The following is a 17,227-nucleotide window of genomic DNA, read 5'->3' as shown; positions in this document are numbered from 1 at the left end:
GATTGCTAGCACTTTTAGGCTGAAACTCAGGATGGCAGAAAACCAGGTTTCTAATGAGAAAACAAACAAACCACTTAAACAGATCTACAAATTATCCTAAGAAATAATAAAAGATGCATAATAATAGACAGCAAGATCTGAACAGTTGCTGACGAATGTATAATGGGAAAACTGATGTATAATGGGAATGTATAATGGGAAAAATGGGGAAAATTTTGTGAACCACCCAGAGAGCTCCAGCTATTGGGCGGTATAGAAATGTAATAAATAAATAAATAAATAAATAAAACTAAAGCAGTTCCAAATTCAAAGACTAGGGGGCAATATAACAAGTAACACAATGCCCAGTTGGGGCAGAACACCTGATTTGAGGCTTTATAAGGCAAAACAATAATGGAATTTTAGAACTTCTCTTTACCATGATGTCAAAGTACATGGATGGCAACCATATTCACATACATTTCCTATCCTGCAGTCCCAAGAGAATGGCTGGACATAATACATGAGACAGAAAAACAACAACAAGGGCTAACATAGCTCAGGCATAGGCCTGAGGCATAGTTGGGTTCATACTTAACACAAAACCACGAATTGTTTTAATATCTGAACAAACCTGCCCATAAATCATGGATTGTTTGGGATTGACAAACCAAGTTCTGAAACCATGATTGAAGCTGGTTTGCATACCATAGCTTATGCAAATTATGATATGCTGTTATGCCTAATTCACATACCATTGGCAAACCACACTTATAGCAATTGGTCCACTTCAAAAGGAAGCTGCATTGTGGAGACAGGGGTGAATTTATGAAGCTGAATGCTGAGCCAATGGGAAACAAAAGCAGACAAGCAGCTATAAATACAGTGCTTGTTGCACATGTGGAAGCTCAAACAATAGCATAGGTTGTTTAACCCATGAGTTGTCATTACATCTGAAGCCAGAACTGTGGGTTGTCTCTGGTTTCTTTCTGCAGTTCACTTCCATGGAACTAAGTTGGCCTTCAAGAACAGTCTCAAAATGAAGCTGCCCTTTCACTTTCCTCACACTCACTTGCTCTTTTCCTGAAGTAGCCCTGCTGAAGAAGTCTGCCTGGCAACACCAGGCTGTCTCCTCAGTTCTAATCTAGGAAGACAGCTGAATCTCAGAGCTGCTGTTGAGAGTTCAATAGGAGTTTTCAATGCCTAGCTTTGGAAAGAGAGCCTTGGTGCCAAACTGCACATACCAAGCTCAGCCTCAATTATTTGCTCCTGTAATCCAAGTGCCTATTTATTTATTTAATAAATTTATATACCTCTTGCCATATTATTTTTAAAAAATATATCCCTAAGCTGTTTATAAAGAGAATATATTAAAATGAACAAAATAAAACATTTGTAAAACCATTAAAAGCAAGTTTTAACGGGCAGCACAATCAATCAGGGATGGCCTGGATAAAGAAAGTTATCTTCAGTTAGCACTTAACACATGCCACAGTTGGTACCTTCCAAATACCAGAAGGGTGGGCATTTCATAACGGGGATGCCATCATGGAGAAGGCTCACCTCCTGTTTTCAGAGGAAATCGCTGTAGGTGCAATGTTATGTTTCCAGTTATAAAACTAACTTCATAAACGTACTGCAATCCACACTGGTGTGCAAGGGCATTCATTCAAATGCAAGAAAGGATCATAGAGTAATAAAATCACAGGAAGAGATGTTTGCCACTTATTTGACCAGGAATGAATCTGTCTATGGCAGTACAGTAAGCACTAGCCGAATTAAATAGTTACATTTGCATACTTCTGTCCACAGTTATGTAATGGAAATGCATACACTTAGAATCTATATGTTCCCTTAAACCAGTGATTTCCAACCTGGTGCCCTCCAGATATTCTGAACTTCAACTCCCATTAGCCCAGGAAAGCATAGCCAATGGTCAGGAATCCTATGAGTTGTCACCGAAAACATATGGAAGGCACTAGGATGGGGAAGTCTGCCTTAAAGGAAGGCTTCAGAGCTATTTACCATAGGAAATAATGAGCTGAAAAGTAATAGACTTTTAAAACTGTACTTAGAATGCTGAACGTTTGTTATCAAACTTTATTTTTAAAAAATCCTTAAAATTTACCATTGCGGTTCCACAGAAGAATCCCCTGGTGAGGAGGAAAGCAAGGGAGATAATACCAGAGCTGCCCGTTGAAGAGTGCAGCCCAGGATGACCTAGAGCAGCAAGCCCCGCTTATTAATTTTCAGCAAGCAGCAAAGCTGAGAAATAAAAGAATGAATGACAGGACGCAGCTTATGAAAGAACTAGTGTGGACCACCTAGGAAAAGAATATGTGAAGCTCTTTACAAGCTTGATGCAAAGGAAACTTAGGCCATGGCTAGACCTACCAGGTCTAGCACGATGGAGGAGGGAGGATCTCGCAATATGGTTATCACGAGATCTCCCCCTTGTCTACATGCAGCGTGCGACGTCCTAGGAGGAAGAGGACATCACGCCCGCCATTTTGTGTTTTTTTAAAAGGAGATGGAGTGCATGAGCGAAAAACTGTAAGTTGTTCTTTAAAAAATATATCCCCGCTCCCCCACCTCCGATGGGCACAGAACTCTGTGCCCCGTGCCCAGTTCCTCGCAGTTACTTGTGAGGAGCCAGGACAAACCGCGACGCCCACCCACACGTTCCATGGTCTCGGGATCATCCCGAGACCATGAACAAACTGCGAACAAAAAGGGTAGGGCAATATCCCAGGGAAAGGTCCTCTGTGTGTCATGTGGACACACAGGGGTGAACCCCAGGATATCGCTCCATCTAGCTATGCCCTTAGAGATAGATAGGAAAACATATTCTGTGGGCAACACATCATCCTGCAAGAAGTATCTGTGACTCCAACAAGGCTATGCCCAACATGGTGCAGGAATCTATGCATACCTTGAACCAGGCTTTTTGAAAGGCATATGAGTAAAAAGACAACTGCAGCAGAAAAACAACATGAAGTTTTGGATAGGTTTGCTGCCACCATGAAAGGCATGCATACATGCCTAAATGTCCCACCACACCATTGCCCATTTCAGCAGGTTGGGTATGGCATCAGTATATGCCTGCTCCATTCCAACATAACCACTTCAAATGCATGCCCACCCATTCAAAGAGAAGCTATCTCAACACCTGCTCCGCTAGTAATATAACACTTTTAGTATGAAATGGTTACAGTTCCCTCAAAACAAGGCTCCTATTGCTTTCTAGTGATGTGAGTATCCAATGAGTCTTCCATCTGTAAAATAGCCCAATGGTAAGAAGGTAGCTGGCACAGTAAAATCATGCCACTACTACAGCACTGCCAAAGCCTTCAGGAAATGGGAATATTTATTTATTATTTATTTATTTATTACATTTTTATACCGCCCAATAGCCGAAAAACCCTGGGCGGTTCACAAAAATTAAAACCATAATAAAACAACCAACAGGTTAAAAGCACAAATACAAAATACAGTATAAAAAGCACAAACAGGATAAAACCACGCAGCAAAATTGATATAAGATTAAAATACAGAGTTAAAACTGTATTAAATTTAAGTTAAAATTAAGTGTTAAAATACTGAGTGAATAAAAAGGTCTTCAGCTGGCAACGAAAGGAGTACAGTGTAGGCGCCAGGCGGACCTGACAAAAGATGAAGGGAAGAAACAACCCGGGGTCCAGGAAAGAAAAACAAGTTGCAGTTTGATTGCCCATCTTCCAGACAATAAAACATGGATTGGCATTACGTTGGAATGCTGCAGCGTCTTTCCACTTTCTAATCATAAATGCAGAGAATATTTAGGCAGAAAAGGAACAACTTGAACAAATTTGGGACTGCGTGTGTCATTCTTGTAGCCCAGTAAAACAACTCACATAAAGCAGCTCAAATAATAAAATACTGCCTGAACTACTTTTTGTCTGACATTTCTATTTTCAGCTCAGTGACTATTATTTTTTAGACTCTGGGTTGCTATTGTTCCTCACCACATCCTGTTGCAATACGATCCACAGGTAAACTATGCTGTTAAAAATAGAGCAAAGTAATGAAGTAAAGAGGACCTGTTATGGGGTGGCTTTCTTAATATAACAGCTTTAGCTCCTGGAAAGGGGTAAATACTAAAACAGAAAAATATTACAGATTGTAAAGAATGATTCAACATAATTAAGAACTGATTTATTTCCTTTTACCAAAAAAATCTGCATTTTCATTTATTATTTCTATGTTTTTAACGAACTAAGTATTTTATCATCTTTATCTTGTTTACCCTCCAGCCGCCTGTAATATAGGTCATTATTACTACTTGGAAAAGAAATTGATAGAATCAATTTGAAGATGACTATTTTATTTGAAATAATTGATCGATATGCCTGGGCTGACCACCATTGTTCTAAACTTTGCTAATTAGAACAAAAGCAAGAATAGCTGGACTTTTTCCTGTTTCGAAAGACTGATCCATTTTTCTCTCTCATTGCTATCCTTTCACTTAAGTGAATCTAGAGACTGATTACTAGGGTGCTAATAAAGAAGCTCACAGGGTGCTAATAAAGAAGCAAAAACCATTCAACAAATAGGTTGTAGTAGGTGATACCGTCTTTATAAAGGTTCTCTCATTATTTTAATTCCTTGACTCACTTTGAGCTAAGGAAGACATTTACAGGAATTACTCTTCCTAACTATTATCTAGTTTGGATGACATACAAACCACAGTTTAAACAAATCATGGGTTGTTATGAATGAGCATGAGCGAGCAAACATGCTGGCTCCTGACCGGTCCCACTGCACTAACCCAGGGATGCTTAATCTGTGGGTTGTTTAGTATGATATGGACACCCGGAATGGTGTGTTGTTTTGCTGGCCCATGACTGCCCCCAATCCGCAGTGGAGATTTGGAAACCATGATTATTCCACCAACAACAGCAAAATTCTGGGTTTATGAGTCACGCTAAACAATCCAGGGACAGAGTATCCCTGGGTCATTTAGTGCAGTGGGAGCAGTTAAGTGTTCAGGAGCCAGTATGCTCGTTCACTCCCAAACAACCCACAGTTTGTTTAACCATGAGTTGTTGCGATCTCTGAACTGGGCCACTGCCTTCTTCATTTCTGGATGGGAGTACGTAAATGTCCCCATATTACAAAATCTGTGTATATGTGAATCTCACATTCCACAAAAAGAGGACATCATTCATTGTATTCATTATACTTTCCTCTATGAATTGTACGCCAGTTCCAGGAAAATATCCCTGACACCTTTGTTGGGAGGAATGTCTGATAGAACTTCGGTTAAGGAAATGTATAAACTACTTCTAGATATGCCAATCTAGATGTGCAACCAATCAAGTAATTTTATTCATTGTGGCTGCTAAAAAGATTAAAGCAAAGGTCCTAAACATTTGCTGTAAGCTATGCACATAGTGAATTGATTTATTTGACTTGTTTGATCTCTCCCCACCTTTTCTCTTTTTTGTGGGATTGTTGTCTCTTTTCTTGTAAAATTAAAAGAAACTATGGTTATCTACAATATGACTGACTACTCCTACTTTCTAGATGAAAAATTGAAGCTAAGAACGTAAGAGTTGCCTTGTTGTATTAGACCAAAGCACAACCCAGCCCTGACCTCTATTCTTACCAACACATGGTCTGTATGTTAAAACAAACAAACAAACAAACACAGGTTCAATTCCTGGCATCTCTAGTTTAAGGCTCTCAAACAGATAGTCTGAGAAAAGCCTCTGCCCAAAATCTTAACCGATGCTAGTCAGAGTACAATGCCAGTCAGAGTAGCCCATGTCGTATCAGGCTATCACAGAATTTATTGGTGATTGGACAATTCCTGGTACAACTATTGCATCTATTCCTCAACATGTTTTTTATTGACTCATATATTCCATCATCATTGACAGTCATAAAACATTGTGCTTAAGGTCAATCCTGCAGCTTCAACAAAGCCAATATAGAAACTCCTTAGAAGTCAAAGCTAGCAGTTATTTCAACAGATTGTGAAATATCTTTATAATATGTTGTACAAATAGATGGAGCAGACTTAAGAAATACTGTCATTACAATAGTGTGTCTCACATATAATATCCTGGTTCACTTCCTGAGTTATAAGCCAAAGAATTGCATTATTTCCACTATGTTGCAATGCATGTACAAACGCAATTTCCTACACTTCCATCTCTAAGACATAACTCTTTCATCACCATCATAGTACAAAATCTAGTCTAGAGTATTTAATTTATATCTGCCTTACCAACAAGTGCTAAATAGTACATGATTGGTCACAATTTATCTTCACAATTGCCTGTGAGGCAAGTTAGTTGCCTAAGGTTAAATAGATGTTTAACTTGTGTGTCTACCACATCCAAATACAACAGTCTAGCTACTACTTGAAAAAGCTTCTCTGAAAATTTGTAACAATGAAAGGAATTATGCTGCCATTTCTCTTTGGCACTATATTGACCAAACTGTTTAAGAAGTTCCTAAGATGTTATCAAATTCATAGCTCCCAGCTGGTATGCAACATGTCAGTTATATATTTCAAGCCACCTAATGAATCCCCTATTTTGTGTGTGTGTGTGTGTGCGCGCGTGTGTGCAATTGAGTGCCTCCACATGCTTCACTGCTTGCCAAGCACTTGATGGGCCACAACACATGGCTGACAGACACGCTGTGTTTAACCTGGAGGTCAAAAATAAAGGCTCTGAATATACAACACAGACATCTAACGTACAGAAATTTACATAAAACCACTTAAAGATAGTAAGTCAAATAACTCTTTGAGATGTATTTTAGAGCTGTTTTCAATATTATTATTTACAACCACAGGAGTGCTCCTAGAAGTCACTCTTGTAAAACCGTAATATATATAAAAAAAGTATTCAATATCACCAAGCAATCAGATTCACAGATATGTTAATAAATCTTTCATATAGATAAGTAGATAAATATAAATATATATTCATACACACACTTCAGAGACAAGCAACTTCATGCCCTCCAAATGCTTTGGACTACAACTTCCATAACCATCATTGTAGTTTATCCTGGCTGGGGCTTGTAGCTATCCTGGCTGGGTTGATGGGAGTTGTAATCCAAAACCTGGTGGGCATCAAGTTGCCTAGTGCTCTAGTTAAGGTGACTTAAAGTAAGTTAGTGAAAATCATGAGCTGAAATTTTATCTATAAGGGTATATACCTATGTACATTCTTGTGCTAAGTGGGTTCCTAATTTGTACACATAGCAAAATATAAAAACAAGTGTGATCTTTACATCCATAACAATGGACACAGCTTTGCCCCTTCACTGTGCTTGGGTGGAGGGTGGGAGAATAAAGCTTGCTATTCTATTATTTAGCAGATTACTACCCTAAAATTGTACTAACATCTTTTATGGAACTTCCATCAAAATCCTGTTTCTTTAAAAAATAAATAAATAAAAGCACCACTGTTTGATAATATAAATAATTTGATGAAGTAATGAAACATTTCTAGACTATGGTTCTGGGACTGTGATTTTAAAATATCTTTGTAATCTTGTTATCCTTATCCAAAGAATTAATGGACTGCAAGCAATTCTAAATTTTCCAGCTTGGTGATCTAGATACTTTTAATTTTAGTATTCCTTTGCATATCTAAATACCTTAATACTAGAAATCTGCAGCCAAAGATTGGGCTTAATATTTCAAATCACTATGGGAAACTCAACACTCACTGCATCTCTGGCCTTACCGTTTTCTATTCAAAGATCTCATGCACTCCCATCTCTTTTCATACCAATTGTCTCCACCCGACCCACCCACCCCTGCCAGCTTGTAGGCACTGTATAATGTTTTCCACAGACCCTTCTTCCTGCTTCTTTGGCCTCCCCCACAGCTTCCTACTTCCTACTTCTATCACTGCATTGTCTCCTCCTTCTCTCCAGTCCCTGCTTTCCACACTAACTACTCTGTTTCTCTTTCTTCAGCCATGCTGCCTCCTTGGACCCTTTTCTACTCACCTACCTACCTACCTCTGCCTTACTTTTGACATACAGCCTCTCCTGTTCTTAAACCCAATGTAACACTATCCCAAAATTCGGTACCTGAATCTTCACCCACAACAGTTAAAACATTTATCAACATTGTGTGACAGCATGGCAACTGAACCAATGACTAAAGGGAAGCCTGGGGCAATACATGGCTATTGTTGTGCTTATAATTTAATTTTTGCAACACCTTTCTAAAAATTCATATTTATTCATATTCTTTACCTTTTTAAAAACTTTATTTTTTTAATGTTTCTATACCGCCCAATAGTCAAAGCTGTTTAGATAGTTCACAATAATTAAAACTATGAAATACAACATATTTATTCTGGTTGTGCTTTTTATATTGTATTTTGTATTTGTGCTTTTAACCTGTTGGTTATCTTACTATGGTTTTAATTTTTGTGAACCGCCCAGAGAGCTTCGGCTATTGGGCGGTGTAGAAATGTAATAAATAAATAAATAAACATAAGATACTAAATCTCATTGAACGTGATGGGACGCACTGTCAGTAACATAAGCTTTGTTGTTTAATATACATGACATTTCATCGGATCCCAAACAATGACAAAGAAATTTACACACAACAGGGTTCCCAATGAACCATAAGGATGTATTTTCCCCCTAAACATACCTTGCCCCACAATCATCTCAGAATCATCTAGAATGTAAGCCTATGTGGCAGGGTCTTGCTATTTACTGTTTTACTCTGTACAGCACCATGTACATTGATGGTGCTATATAAATAAATAATAATAATAATAAATAATATTTTTGCAATTCTGAAAAGTTACTGGCCTTGGGGAGTTTTCTAGGATTGTAACAATGTAGCTTCTGTAGTTAGTTCTGTAGTCATTAATTTAGTCTCTTGAACACTTATATGTTAAGTGTTCATTACAATAAAACTGGAGAGTTAAGACAGTGTTTTTCATTACAATAAAACTGGAGAGTTAAGACAGTGTATTGACAAGATAATTGGGCTGTTTGGATGTAACCAGGAATTGCAGGGACATTCACTGTGCCCAAATCGCAAGTGAGCTACTTACCGTTTCCAGTAAGAATCCTCAAAAGCCCCCTTCAAGGGTTTTTACCGTGACATCTGAACCTGGGAATTTGGGGTTGTTCATGGGTAAAACAACCCCCCAAGTTAACCCATGGCTTGTCTGATTACATCTATCTCTGTCTTACTGACCTGATAGTTGATACATACACAAAAGCTGGACTGGGGAGAGAATGATCAAGGAAGAGCACAGGGCTTCCTAAAGAGGGTCCATGTGTTATCTCCCACTAATGGCTCTCTATGTTTTCAGGTTCCAGGAACTAGAGAGTCAGTTATATTTTATGAGGAATCCACACAACATTAACCTGGTTCACACATAATGGGTTCAAATCATGTGTTAATTAACCTACAATTTGCTGGGTCACATGCTGCAAGTAAGCCGCTTCCACTTTACATAATCAATCTCCCATCAGTCCAATTGTAGGCTGTTGCATGACATGCAAACCCAGACATTTCGGATTATTTATGGGTTAAACAACCCAAAGTTAATTATGATTACTTCTTAGATTAACTTTGGGTTGTTTAACCCACAAAAAACCAAAGTGCCAAGGTTCGCATATTACACAACAACCTATGATTGGGCTAATTGTAGACTGATTATGCAAAGTGGAAGTGGCTCGAGCACAGTATACAACCCAGAAAACTGTAGCTTAATTAATTAAGTACGTTTATATACCGCCCCATAGCCAAAGCTCTCTGGGCAGTTTACAAAAGTTAAAATCAGTGAACATTAAAAAGTATACAAAATTTAAAACCATCAAAAATATAAAAACAACAGTATAAAACAGTATCCATTTTAAAGAACAACATGGTTGGCTGCTGTTACATGTGAACAGGCCCATTGGGTTGCATCCATTGTTAGTCCTACTTAAAATATGGCCACACTGAAATGAATGGGACTTAAGTTAGATGAAAATTGGATACAACCCAATGTTATCAAATAAATGCATGCCATTGTTTTCTGTGTTGGTGCCCTATGAATTTTTCAAGCCTGGCTTGTGGCTATTGTTGTTATTATAGAACACAACAACAGGAATAGTCTGTCCAGTGTGGAGATGCAATACGTTATTAGAGTTTTTACATTCAGCCTCTTTTATTGTTTTGCTAATCAGTGCAGATACTAGATTAATGCTGAATCACCCCTTATTTAGTCAGCTTTCAATACCTGTAAGTGCTAAATTGTTAGTTTCTTTCCACTTTTTTCCTCTTCTCTTTCCATTATAGTAAAAGAGCTTAACAGTTCTACAAGGTGTTGCCGAGTAATTGAAATCAGATCATATTCTATAGTGTCTGAATGCAACTATTTTATAAGAAGCTATTCTAGTCCCCAAGTAGATAAGTTTGTAGAAAGATGGAAATTAATTTTGGGAATGTAGTAGGACAGATTGCAACTTTATATCTTTTGTATGTTATAATCTAATTCCTACCTTTTAATAATTCAGATGTTATTTATGTGTTCCTTTGGATTTTTTTTAAACTTTGTATAATTTCTGTAACACCATTTCTTATTTGTAACACTATTTTTATCAGTATGTGTGATGTATGTTAGGCTCAGTAAATAGGGGACAATTCAGCACTAATCTCTGAGTGACACTGACCAAAAAGTGCAATAAAACATCTCAACCTGCAAAACATGAAGCTTTCAATTATTACTGGAAAGTAACTTTTCTGAATATAATTTACCTCCAAGTAGACAATAAACAAAGATCTTGGCCATGAGGAAGGGTATTGGTGAATAATATAACATACTGAATGTTGTGAGGAATCTCTGTTTTGATTCGACCTCCAGCTAAATGAGAAAAGCAATGACAGAAGTGCTATAGGATTCTAAGTATAGAAGTAACCCATCAGTCTTTAAACCTTCAAAATGTAATGCATAGCTATGAAATATATATGCCAATCATGTTTTGCTCTTTCCTTCCATCTCTGATTGGAAAAGAAAAAGTGATCAAAAGTTAGAAAAGAAGTAAATGAGGAAGTGTAATGAAGAGAGCAGTCACAAAATAAAGCAATTGATAATTCTGAAATATCCTGAGTTGCCTTGAGAAACTGACACTGCTTAGCTAAAGATTTTCTTCAGATTAAAGCAATGGAAGCTTAATGGCTATACACAATTTCTGTTTATAATCCTTGTGCTTAAAATGTTTATATTCACATAGCGCAAGCAGAGTGTTTAGGCTTTTTACAGCCACATTGACGTAGGAAATGATGCAAAACACTGCAAGTGATTAAGTGGGAATTCAGAGTAGAGTTCAGCCTCATTTGAACTACAACAAATATAAAGTAACCATCAATGTTGTTTCTCAAATTATTGCACTTAAAATATTCTAATGTCAGAAAAGGCTCATTTATGAGACTGCTGCATCTTTCTTCCCTATTCTTAAAAGCCTCACTGCAATACTCAAGAACCTGAGCACTAATACTACGGTGGGCTACTAACACTACTGTGTCAACAGTGGTCTTGAATACCATGTTTTATGAAGTTTTCCCCTGCCAGGTTAATCAGTCTACCCATTCTACTTCATGTAGATTTGACCACTGCAAAACAGATTAAAAGTGGCTTTTCTATCTTAAACTTAAAGGCTATTTCCAGACTTGTTTTACAACGAAAAGCATGTAATTCAGCAGGTTAACAAGGGTTAATTCCCCCAGTTTTCCCTTTCTTTCTGAAATATACATTGAGAAGCCTAGAATAGCCCTTGCAGGTGGCAATCTACACATAACTTAGGTGGAGATTATGGCATGTGTATATGTGTTATTGTTTAGTTGGAATGCATACTGAATGTGCATCAGACTGTAAAAGGACACTATTCTTGTTTTAAATCTATGTGGCTCCCCAGCCCCGCACAGCAGATTGGGAGCAGTCATGGGACCAGCAAAACAGATGCCACCTGCATGCCTGAAGAAATGATGTTAATGTAAGATTCTCTTGCATCACCATATCCCTACATTTTGGGGTACTGTTTCTCACAGAGGTTTCCCATGTTCCTGGTTTGCTGCTTCAACTCAAAATGGGTAATGCTCAAATATTATCCAAGGAAAGGAGATACAAAACAATGCAATACATGGTAAACTTATACTGATCCACCCCTCCCAAATCCACAACCCATAAAGATATATGCACATCCTGTAATTCCCTGCTAATACTGTGCAGATAGACACAGATCATACAATTACAGTAACTCTGTGCATGTGTGTGTATATAACATAAATCACTATGGACAAGAGGAAATTTTGAAGAGAAACATTATTTCCTTCCGAATGAGAAATATGTTACTGAGCTACAAGCATTGTACCAATCAACTTTGTGTCCCAATGTGTGGTATGATGAACATTCAAAAGAGAGCAAACTCTTTCTTCCCTCTTTTCTGCTATCATTACTAACCAACCACGTGGTCTGACACTTAAGAACTTAAAACAAGCTATGCTGGATCAGACCAAGTGCCATCTAGTTCAGCAGTGTATTCATACAGTGGCCAACCAGCTGCCCATGGGAAACTCACAAGCAGGACATGAGTACAACAGTACCCCCTAACTTCATATAACACTGTGTCCCAGATACAATTATACCAGCAGGCTAACAGATGGCTAATACACCTAGCAGGAACTTCATATGCTGGGTTTGCAATCTGTAGCATAAACCTACTCTTTGCACACTCATCAGGGAATGCCTCAGGCACCTCCTAAATGTTCATTTATTTATTTTTTGCATGGTTCTGTATGGTTATATGGTTATATGGTGACATGCAGAAACTCAATGCTGTAGCTTTTCCTGGCAGGGAGATGCAATAATAGGGAAAGTTTCCCCAGCTGAATTCCTGTCATTCAAAATAATCATAGCACCCCTGCCAGAATATATCTTATTCATGCTCACAAGATACACAACAGTTGCGGAGTTTAAAGCACTCTACTCTTTCTTTCCAAGCTCATTTGGGAACAGCATTCTTTGCAGTAGTGCAATAAAAACAGTGCAGGAGTGGACAGGAAATAGATCTCCAGATGTTTTAGGCTTCAACTCCAAGCATTCTTGATGCTGGCAGGGGCTTCTGGGAGTTGAAGTCGAAAACATCTGGAGATCTGCCTTCTGCCCATATGGCCCTAAAAAAAATGGACTGGGCTACCTGGCACCATTTAAGGAGGCAGAATTTCAAATGTCCAACTTCAACACAATAACGTTCTGGGACTTTCGTTGACAGCCAGGTCCTTCAAAACATAGATAACTTTTCAACACCCAAACAGAGAAAGAATGTGAGAGAAAGGGAAGAAGACAACTCCTTGCCACTTCCACTCATTTCTCAGCTCACTTACCAGCCTCTTTAGGTAGTTGGGATATCTGTACATTGCCACAGAGACAGCAGCAAAGAGCTGCCACCTCTGCTCACTCTCTCTCTAGGCAGTGCAATTAGGAATTAGCCCAGAGGGCCCAATCCTAACAGCTATACACTCAGAAGGAAAGAACGCAGCAGCTGTAAGGAGCTTATCCGTGCGCTCTCTGGGCAGCACAGCGTTTAGCACCAAGTCCACCACACTATTGTGCTACCTAGAGAGTGAAGAAAATGCAAGCACAGCACAGGTGAGCGACTTGAAGGGGTGACTCCTTGGAGCCGCAGGGTCAGTGTGACAATGAGGAATGGGCCTACTGTGCCCAATCCGGACTTCTGCTCTGCCCAGAGAGCAGGCGAGTGGAGGTTGTTGGGCTGCCCAGAGCTATCTCTGCCAGCTCTCCCCCTCTGGGTGGCACGGCGGGAAGCCACAGCACTGGCCTGAGGGAGCGTTCCAACTGCCTCCCCCAACCCCACATTGCCCAGAGAGAGAGAACGAGAGAATAGGCGAATGACTGGAGGCAGCCACCTCCGCCACTCGCTCGCCTGGGTGGGCAACCCGGCACAGTACTGCAAGGGGCAGCTGCTGCCTCCACTTGCTCACCTGTGTTCTTGCTCGCTCTCATTCCCTCTGAGCGGTTGGGATTGGGGGGCCTGTAGGGGTGGGGGGTGAAGAAAAAGATGGGGGTCCCCTCCCCCAAAGGCATATCGTCGAGGGCCCCACAAAACCCGGGGCTGCAAAAACAGTGGAGGTGATGGTGGGGAGGGAGGGGGGTGCAGCTAGATGCAGAATATGAGGAGGGGCAAAGTGCGGCATAACCCTCCCCCCATCCCCTTAAGGGGCTTTCCAACGGGAGGGCAGTTCGTCGAAGGTATGTTGGGGGCCGGGATAGGAAAACATATTGAGACGCTCCAGGCCCCACAGCAGAGGAGCACAATTTATCCCAGGCTAAGCCTCGAAAGGAAAGAGTGGGAATGAAATGGAGGATGGGAAGGCTTGGGAGGGGGGCGAGTGAGGGCAACCATCTACTCCTCTCCCCTCAAGGCCCGAACCTCACCTTCTGGCGGATCTGGCCTGACGTGGAGACCTTGCGGATGAGTTTCTGAGGGGAGCCGGGCTCTTGCTCCGGCTCGCTGTCCGACGATTCTTCAGCCGCCACGGTAGGGGCAGCGGCGGCGGCCCCGGCCTGGGGCTGCGAGGCGCCCGCCGCCGCCATGCTGCACCGTGAGGAGCAGGGCGGGCAGCACCACCTAGCGCCTCAAGCGCCGCCGTGCACGTCGGCTGAAAGAATGAGGCGGGCGGGAGTCGGCCAGGAACGAGAAGAACGCGCCGCAACGGCCATGGCGGAGGCCGCCCTCTGGTGGGTCGCTTTGGCGTTGTCCTGAGGCGCCCTCAGGCCAGGGTGGAACGGCGCTGGGTGAAAGGAGAGAGGATGCGATTCCAGAGGGCCCTCAAAGTTATTACTATTTCCTACCTGGAGGGTTTAGGATGCACTGAAACGGTGTACACCACGATGTTTGATGTAGTAAGGATTGTTGATGCAGCCGCAGTGTGTTATGGAATACCATAATACCACATGCATTTGAATGAGCTGGGAGAAATCTGAGGTGATATTTATTTCATTTATATACCACCCAATAGCCGAAGCTCTCTGGGTGGTTCACAAAAATTAAAACCATAAAGGACAGTTTATACCCATTATGCCCATTAAAAAAAAAAACCAACCAAGAGGAAATATTTTAGTTTAACTTGTTCTCTGTTTTTAAACTTTTCTATCTGTACTGTTGATTTTCACTTGGAATATTCAAAAATGCAATTTCCTCCCCGCTGTAATCTGAAGTTGTACAGTCTATTCTAGCACCTCAGAACTGTACCACATAATTCTGACTGCAGTAGATTAGGCTGTAGCCACACAGTTCTTATAGTTCACTGTATGTACACACACAATCACAATTATTGGCCACTGTAAAATGGATGCACTCAGATGTGACACTGCATCCTGTGTGCATGCTCTTAATCTATAACTTCTGAAGTGGGCCTCAAGTCTGATTTAACTCATACAACTGAAAAGTCTGGCGATTTGTTTGTAGGTCATCATAACCAACAATCCTATGTACGTATTTTGTAGTGTGTACAGTCTGTATACATGCCAAAAAAACACTACAGTCATTATCTCTCGATCTCTGTCCTTCCTGGCTTATAAAAGCAAGCCGAGGGGGTTTGACTGGGTGGGTCCAGGGGGTGATAAATGCTTCCCTCCAGGAAGGAGTGGTCCCTGCTGTCCTTAAGGAGGCAGTAGTGCGACCACTCCTGAAGAAGCCCACCCTGGACCCGATGGTATTAGGCAACTACCGCACAGTTGCAAACACCCCTTTTTTAGGGAAGGTACTTGAGAGGGCTGTGGCGGAGCAACTGCAGGCACTCTTGGAGGATACTGATTATCTAGACCCATTCCAGTCTGGGTTCCGATCTGGTTACATTACTGAATCAGCCTTGGTCGCCCTGATGGATGACTTTTATCGAGAGAGGGACAGGAGGAATGCAATCCTGTTAATCCTGCTTGATCTCTCATCAGCTTTTGATACCATCGACCACGGTAGCCTCCTGGATCGACTCTGTGGGATGTGCATCAGAGGCGCTGTATTACAGTGGTTCCGGTCCTACCTACCGGGTCGTTTTCAGAGCGTAGCATTGGGTAACCACTCCTTGGCCCCTAGGCAATTGAGCTATGGAGTGCCTCAGGGCACCGTCTTGTCCCCAATGTTATTTAACATCTATATGAAGCCGTTGGGAGCGGTCATTAGGAGTTTTGGAGCTAAATGCCATCAATACGCTGATGACATGCAGCTCTATCTCCCTGTGACAACTGAATCAGGTGAGGCTGTGCAGCTCCTGGACCAGTGCCTAGACTCAGTAATGGGCTGGATGAGGGCCAATAAACTGAGACTGAATCCTGGCAAGACGGAAGCCCTGTGGGTGAGTGGTTCCTGAATCCGGGAGTCAGGCTCATTGCCTGTTCTGGATGGGGTTGCACTGCCTCTGAAAGAACAGGTTCATAGTTTGGGGGTACTCTTAGACCCATTTCTGTCATTGGAGGCTCAAGTAGCCGCTGCAGCTCAGAGTGCCTTTTACCATCTTCAGTTGGTTCGCCAACTACGGCCTCTCCTGGACAGGGATAGCTTGGCCACGGTGCTACAGGCATTGGTAACTGCAGCTCGGCTGTTGTCTGGAGCTGCCCCTTTCCAGCATGTAACTCCTCTGCTGAGGGAACTGCACTGGCTGCCTATTCGCTACCGGGTCAGGTTTAAGGTTCTTGTACTTGTATACAAAGCCTTAAACATCTTGAGACCAGGATACCTGAGAGAGCACCTTTTCCCTTACCAACCTGCCTGGTCACTGAGGTCATCCGAGGGCCTGCTCCTGGTGGTTCCACATAGATCCATCCTCGGGAAGAGCCTTCAGCGTGGTGGCGCCCCTGCTATGGAATTCCCTGCCTCTGGAGGTCAGGCAGGCTCCAACCTTGTACTCCTTTCGGCACCTCCTGAAAACATCTTTATTCCAAGAAGCCTTTCCTTGAATCACTGTTTTTGCTTCTTTTGAATTTTGTTTTAACTGTTTTTATTCTGTTTTTATTTTCATTTTACCTTGTACACCGCTCTGAAATTTTTCAATGGGGAGCGGTATATAAATATTCTAAATAAATAAATAAATAAATATTTGCTTTATTTATAAATATGCAAGCAGTGCACTTTGATAACAAATAGACACTCCTTCAACAAGCACCAGATCCCGAAAGAGGAACATATATCAATTTCCCCAAGA

General features: G+C 41.1%; 1 protein-coding gene across 3 annotated transcripts in view; it reads right to left on the bottom strand.

The window, feature by feature from the left end:
- Positions 1-14,616, bottom strand: part of DGKD (diacylglycerol kinase delta) — an 81,966-nt gene extending 67,350 nt beyond the window's left edge. For 2 of the 3 annotated variants that reach the window (XM_063132405.1, XM_063132406.1), the window contains exon 1: positions 14,463-14,543. The gene's annotated coding sequence lies outside the window, so the exon portion shown is untranslated. Of the gene's footprint in view, positions 1-14,462 lie in introns of all 3 variants that reach the window. The other variant, XM_063132408.1, reaches the window with a different exon arrangement.
- Between the last annotated feature and the right edge of the window lie 2,611 nt (positions 14,617-17,227).

Source organism: Elgaria multicarinata, chromosome 8 (assembly GCF_023053635.1).
Source record: "Elgaria multicarinata webbii isolate HBS135686 ecotype San Diego chromosome 8, rElgMul1.1.pri, whole genome shotgun sequence".
NCBI classification, from domain to species: Eukaryota; Metazoa; Chordata; class Lepidosauria; order Squamata; family Anguidae; genus Elgaria; species Elgaria multicarinata.
Note: the sequence above shows the minus strand (reverse complement) of the source record. Positions and strands in the feature narration are given on the sequence as shown.